Source organism: Brassica oleracea, chromosome C5, assembly GCF_000695525.1.
Source record: "Brassica oleracea var. oleracea cultivar TO1000 chromosome C5, BOL, whole genome shotgun sequence".
NCBI lineage: Eukaryota > Viridiplantae > Streptophyta > Magnoliopsida > Brassicales > Brassicaceae > Brassica > Brassica oleracea.
Genome location: NC_027752.1, coordinates 28,246,554 through 28,253,002, shown reverse-complemented (window position 1 = coordinate 28,253,002; position 6,449 = coordinate 28,246,554).

Below are 6,449 nucleotides of genomic sequence, written 5' to 3'. Positions count from 1 at the left end.
CCCCATGACATCATATTAATCAATTTGCTCTTTGATTTGTTCTCCACTTAAATATGCAGGAGCAGTGTCTCGCACAGTTAATTTGTAACTAAACAATATCTTGTTTCTTCACTACAGATGGTTAAAGAGAAAAAATCGACAATGGCAATCAAACCATTATGTCTTCTTACAATATTTCAGTTGAAACGCATTTATCCTTCCAAAAAATACGAACAAGATAATCTCACATGTGTTGTCCATCGATATAGCATCATGTAAACAAGAAAGTCAATTATGGTCCACATAAGAATTACTCGCATCAGAAATTCATTTCGTTGAACAATTAAATGTGCGGATCCATGTTGACAATAAATCATTCAATTCTTGTAGAAATGGTTGTAGAAAACATCAAGTGACCGATTTGATGTTTCAGAATAGAGACTAATATATTCAAGAAGATAATTTTTTTCTTTCTATGATCATTTATGGTGAATAGTTGTATGGTGTAAGAATGACTGTCCTCAACAAATATTGTCTCCCAGACCTTCAGAGTGGACTAACTCTATATTTTCATAGCCTAAAATAAATAAATAAATTGAATGTTTTGAGTAAAATCAGGGTGTGTCGTACTGAAATGTTTTCATGCTTTTGCATCTAATAGATGAGTTACATCTCTATCAGTTTGAATATCTTCGGCATGTCATCTCATCACTCCAGCAGTCCTTTCAGGTTGATATAATCTTTTCAACATTTATGTAACTGGTAGGTGCCACATCTTTTGGTATGGTACCTTATTCTGCCTACTTCCTTGTGGTTTTTCCAGTATATCATACAATTGTCAATGCAAACATATCTTTTCTTAATGCAATCCAAGACTATAAACCAATTTTTGAATCTCATAATTAGAATCAGTAAACAAGTTATCTTCTAACAAATACTCTTTAAACAACTCAATTAAAGCAAATCTCATGTACACTATGATCAGTTTTAATATTCATCCTAGTAGTAAGAGACAATTTAGAGAGACATATTCTCTGCAACTAGTGTAGATTGGCTGATTTGCATCATCTAACGTTTCATAAAAAATTTTGAATCCAAGTTAATTAGGTTCTTCAACACTACCAACCATAGCCGGTCATAAAAAGACTAGAAACAAAGGAAAAAATTGGCCACTTTTTGGAAAGAAAAAAAAAAGCAAAAAATAAATAATTTGAAATGGCATCTGAGAGAATCGACCCAAAATTGTTTGACATAGCTAAGATTATTGATTGCAGCTAAACCAATGAATACTTACTAATTTGTGGCCGGAAAAAAGAGGCTAGAAGCACATGCTTCCTTTGCTTCTACCAAAGGCCGACACTGCTACCAACTTCATCATCTATTGTTTAGTTTCTAAAATTGGATTTATAACCATATCATGATCTACCATTTGCTCTTTCTGATGGTAACTATTTTCATTATGCAAATGATTCGGTTCTTCACAATTACCAACATCTCAAAAATTGATAATACTATTTGTTAAGATATGGAATTGTGTGTTTATTGAGTATGATATGAGAGTACATATATAGTTACAGAGATGTACATATATGGAAAGACAATATACAGAATGTGATGTGTGGACAATGATTTTAATGAGAGTGATCATAGCATATTGTGTTGCTATATCTAATATGCCCCCTCAAGATGGACTACCTTCAGCTAGGCCAATCTTGACATTTAGAGTTTCAAACCGATGGCGGGGAAGGGGCTTGGTTATTGCATCCGCTAACTGATCAGCCGATGAGACATGAGATACCCGAAGCTGGCCGGTCTGAACCTGATGTCGAACAAAGTGATAATCCAAAGCAAGATGCTTCATCCTGGAGTGAAAAACAGGATTAGTAGCTAGATATGTCGCCCCGATGTTGTCACAGTAAATGGCTGATGTTTGTGTCGTCTTAAGACCGAGTTCAGACATCAGAGAGAGAGAGAGAGTCCAACATAGCTCAGCTGTTGTAGATGCTAAGGACCGGTACTCAGCTTCAGTAGAGGACCGCGCTACTCTCGTTTGCTTCTTAAACGACCAGGCAATTGGATGACGTCCGTAGTAGACTATGTAGGCACCTGTTGATGTGTAATCATCCTTGTTCCCAGCCCAGTCAGCATCAGTATAAGCATGAATCGAGAGAGTGTTCGTCGCAGAGTAGTACATGCCTTTGGCTTGTGTCCCACTCAAATATCTAAGAAGTCTTTAAACCGCTTGCCAATGTTCTTCTGTGGGCTGGTGCATGAATTGAGATAGTTTGTTGACAGCAAAGGAGATGTCGGGACAAGTAAGAGAAAGATATCGATAGCTTCCCATAACCATACGGTATTGAGATGGTTCTGTCATCGGTGAGCCACCATTGAGAGTTAAGTGACTGCTAAGACACATTGGGGTAGCGACGGGCTTGGAGCCAGCCATCTTTGTCTTCTCCAATAAATCTGCAATGTAACGAGACTGTATTAGTAAGAGACCTTTAGAGGTGCGGACAGCTTCCATGCCAAGAAAGTATGAAAGATTGCCCAAATCTTTTAAAGAAAAACGAGTTGAGAGTTGATCAATAAAGATCGTTAGTTGATCATTGTTGTTCCTGGTAAGAATGATGTCATCGACGTATACAAGCATGTATAGGAGAGTGCCATTGTTGTTGTAGATGAACAGGCTTGCATCCGCTTGAGAGTTCTTGAAACCGCAGTGAATGAGGAATGAATTGAGTTCATTATACCAAGCTCTAGGAGCCTGTTTCAAACCATAGACAGCCTTCCGAAGCTTACAAACACCATGAAGATTGTCCTTGTCTAGAAATCCTGGAGGTTGCATCATGTAGACTTCATCATCCAGTGTCCCCTGAAGAAAAGTATGATTAACATCGAATTGTTGTATTGGCCATCGCTTGGATACAGAAGTGCTGAGAACCAGTATGATCGTTGCCGGTTTCACTACAGGACTAGAAGTCTCTGTGTAGTCTACACCAGGGCGTTGGTTGAATCTTTTGGCAACAAGGCGAGCTTTGAACCTATCAATAGATCCATCAGCGTTCCTTTTTATGGTGAAGACCCACTTACAGCCTACAACATTGAAGTGTCCAGAAGAATCAACAACATCCCATGTGTGATTCTTTAGTTGCGCATCAAGTTCTTCATACATTTCTCAACGCCACCGCGGGTCTTTCAAAGCCTCTTTGACGGATGTTGGTATGGTTCCAGTAAGTGGAGTGATTGTGGTATGAAGGTTCAGCTTCTGAACAGATTTTCTAGCTCTTTGAGACACCCTGGTAGGAACTGTAGAAGTTGTAGCTTCTGTGACTGAAGTCTCAGGTGGTGATACATCATGAGCCGGTATCGAAGGAGCCACAGTTGGTGTTGCAGTAGGAACTGGCAGTTGTGTTGCAGCAGGGACCGGTATTGGAGTTGCAGCAGGAACCGGTATTGGTGTTGGAGAGGTAGATGAGCTTGGTGAAGATATGTTTATCTTGGAAACAGAGGAGTTATCTGCACGAGGAACTTCTGATATATCATCATCAAAGATAGGAGTGAGATCATTAGGCAAAGCAAAAGGAAACACATATTCATGAAAAGTAACATGACGTGATGTATAGATACGTGTAGTGGTTCTATCTAGGCAAAAATAAGCACTTTGAGCTGTAGAAGATCCTAGGAATGTGCAAGGAGTTGATCGGTTATCTAACTTATTTGAAGCATAAGGTTTTAACCATGGAAAGCATAAACAACCAAACACCCTAAGCTTTGAATAATTAGGAATGGTAGCAAAGAGACATTCAAATGGAGATTTCATAGATAAGTTAGATGTTGGCATGCGATTCATTAAATATATAGCAGTAGCCATAGCATAAGTCCAATATGACTTAGGCATAGAGGCTTGCGACAAGAGGGTTAAGCTGGTTTCAACAATGTGTCTATGACGACGCTCAGCTATACCATTGTGCTCAGGTGTATGTGGCGGAGAAGTAAAATGAGAAATACCATGAGTTGATAAGAAACAAGCTAGAGCAATATATTCTCCACCATTATCAGTATAGAGAGTTTTAAGTTTGGATTGAAATCAATTTTCAACCAAAGCTTTAAACTTGGTAAAAGTTTCAAGAACTTGAGACTTTTTTTTAATGGATAAAACCATGTATATCTAGTGAAATGATCTACAAAAATCACATAGTATTTGAAACCATCTACTGACATTAAAGGTGAGGTCCAGACATCAGAGAAAACTATATCAAGAGCACAAGAAGAGACAAGAGTTGTTGGACCAAAAGGAAGCTTATGCATTTTATTAATCAAGCAAGCACTACAAGGCTTAGCAAGCAGAACACTAGAAGATAATGGTAAATTAAACTTAGAAATCATAGTTTTAAGAATAGGTAAAGCTGGATGTCCCAAACGGGAATGCCAATCAGAGAAAGATGTCTTAATAACCGAAGCAAAAGCAAGAGATTGTGGTTTAGTAGAAGGAGATCGTGGCCACTCATAAGTACCATCCTTAGGCTTCCCTTCCAGACGAAGTGCCCCCGTGATCAAATCCCTTACCTGGAAGAAAGTTGGTGTAAATGTAACCGAGGCATTGTTAGTTGAACATAGTTGAAAAACCGAGATCAGATTCTTGTCAAGTGATGGAACATATAGAACATTATTAAGAAAGAAAGGTTGTGTGTATGAGGGTAATGAGAAAGAACCAGTGTGTGATATCTGTAGACCTGAGCCATCACCAAGTATCACATCATCACCGCCATTGTATGGTGCATGGAGCGACAGATTACCAAGATCCGAGGTCATGTGGTGTGAAGCTCCAGAGTCCAGTAACCAAGTAGCTGAGTCACCCATGACCATAGCTGCATTGGCTGTTGGATGCCATGGTTGTGGTGATGGAGAACGCCAGTTCTGGTTCTGGTTCGATGAAGGAGGTGTCCATGTCTGAGCAGAGGAGCCAGGAACAATACGGTATTGAGGACAGTACTTGGCGCTGTGACCTTGAACTCCACACGCCTAGCAACGTCCCATGTATTGCTTAGATGGACGATGACTGTTGTTCTGGTAGTAACCAGAGTTGTTGTTGTTGCGGTTTTGTTGAGGACGCCAATTGTTCTGTCCATTATGTTTTGGACGATATTCAGTGGCATTTGCAGTGACTGGAGCAAGGGTAGATGGAGTAGTGTCATTGCAGACGACCATTGCCTCGCGGTTGAGAAGTTTCTCATGTAGCTCAGAGAAAGAAATCATTGTATCTCTACCGTTAATGGCATCAACGACAGGTTTGTATTCCTCAGGTAGTCCAGCGAGGATTTGCTCAGTGAGATCTTCCGGATCCATAGGCTTACCAAGTAGAGCGAGATCATCAGCCTTGGATTTGATGAGGCGAAGGTACTCACCGATCGTTTTGGTGCCTTTAACACACGTTCGGAGTTGATAACACAGCTGTTGAATATGTCCACGAGATGGAGTACCAAATGTCATGGTAAGGAGATCCCATACTTCACACGTCGTAGTAGCACTAGTAACTACCGATTGGAGAGGAAGAGTGATCGCGCCAATGAGTGCACTGTAGAGGAGTCGATCTTGACGTCTCCATGGGGGAAAGTCAGGATTCGGTATGGTTTGACCATCAACAACAATCGTAGCTTCAGGAACTGTTGCGGTTTTGTCAATGAAGCCATGAAGCTCATGTCCTTCAAGAAGGGCTTTGATCTGGCGACTCCACATGATGTAGTTGTTGTTGGTGAGCTTGGTAATGTTAGCCATATTGACTGACAAAAGAGTAGTGGCGGGATCACTTGCATTAAAGACCGTGGTGGTCTCGACTGAGGAGGCCCAATGTGTGCTTTCATTCGACATGATTGATTAGCACAAGAGAGATAAGCAAAAGGAGTTTGAGAATGATAAATGATAAAGAAGAAGAGCGGCGTAGAAGAAGAGAAAGAAAAGAGAGAAGAGAATTTTAGGTCATTGAGATCATTGCTCTGATACCATGTTAAGATATGGAATTGTGTGTTTATTGAGTATGATATGAGAGTACATATATAGTTACAGAGATGTACAAATATGGAAAGACAATATACAGAACGTGATGTGTGGACAATGATTGTAATGAGAGTGATCATAGCATATTGTGTTGCTATATCTAATACTATTAATATCTTCATTCCAAACATAAATCTTTCCATGTTTAAATAAAATGTAGTAATGTGGTGTAAATATTCTATTTACTAAATGGTTCAATACAATTTCATCATAGGTAATTTTTGTATTTTTGCACCTCCGACAAGGACAAAAGATCTTATCAGTTTCTTGGGTGATCAGTGTATTACCATTCTGGTACATGAATATCTCTAGACCTTCAGGAAATTCATTTGTCTCTTTCCCGTCATATCTTTGTGTATATACATTCAACTTTATAACTCGTAAATATTGTCATCAAAGAACATTTTCTGTTTTTT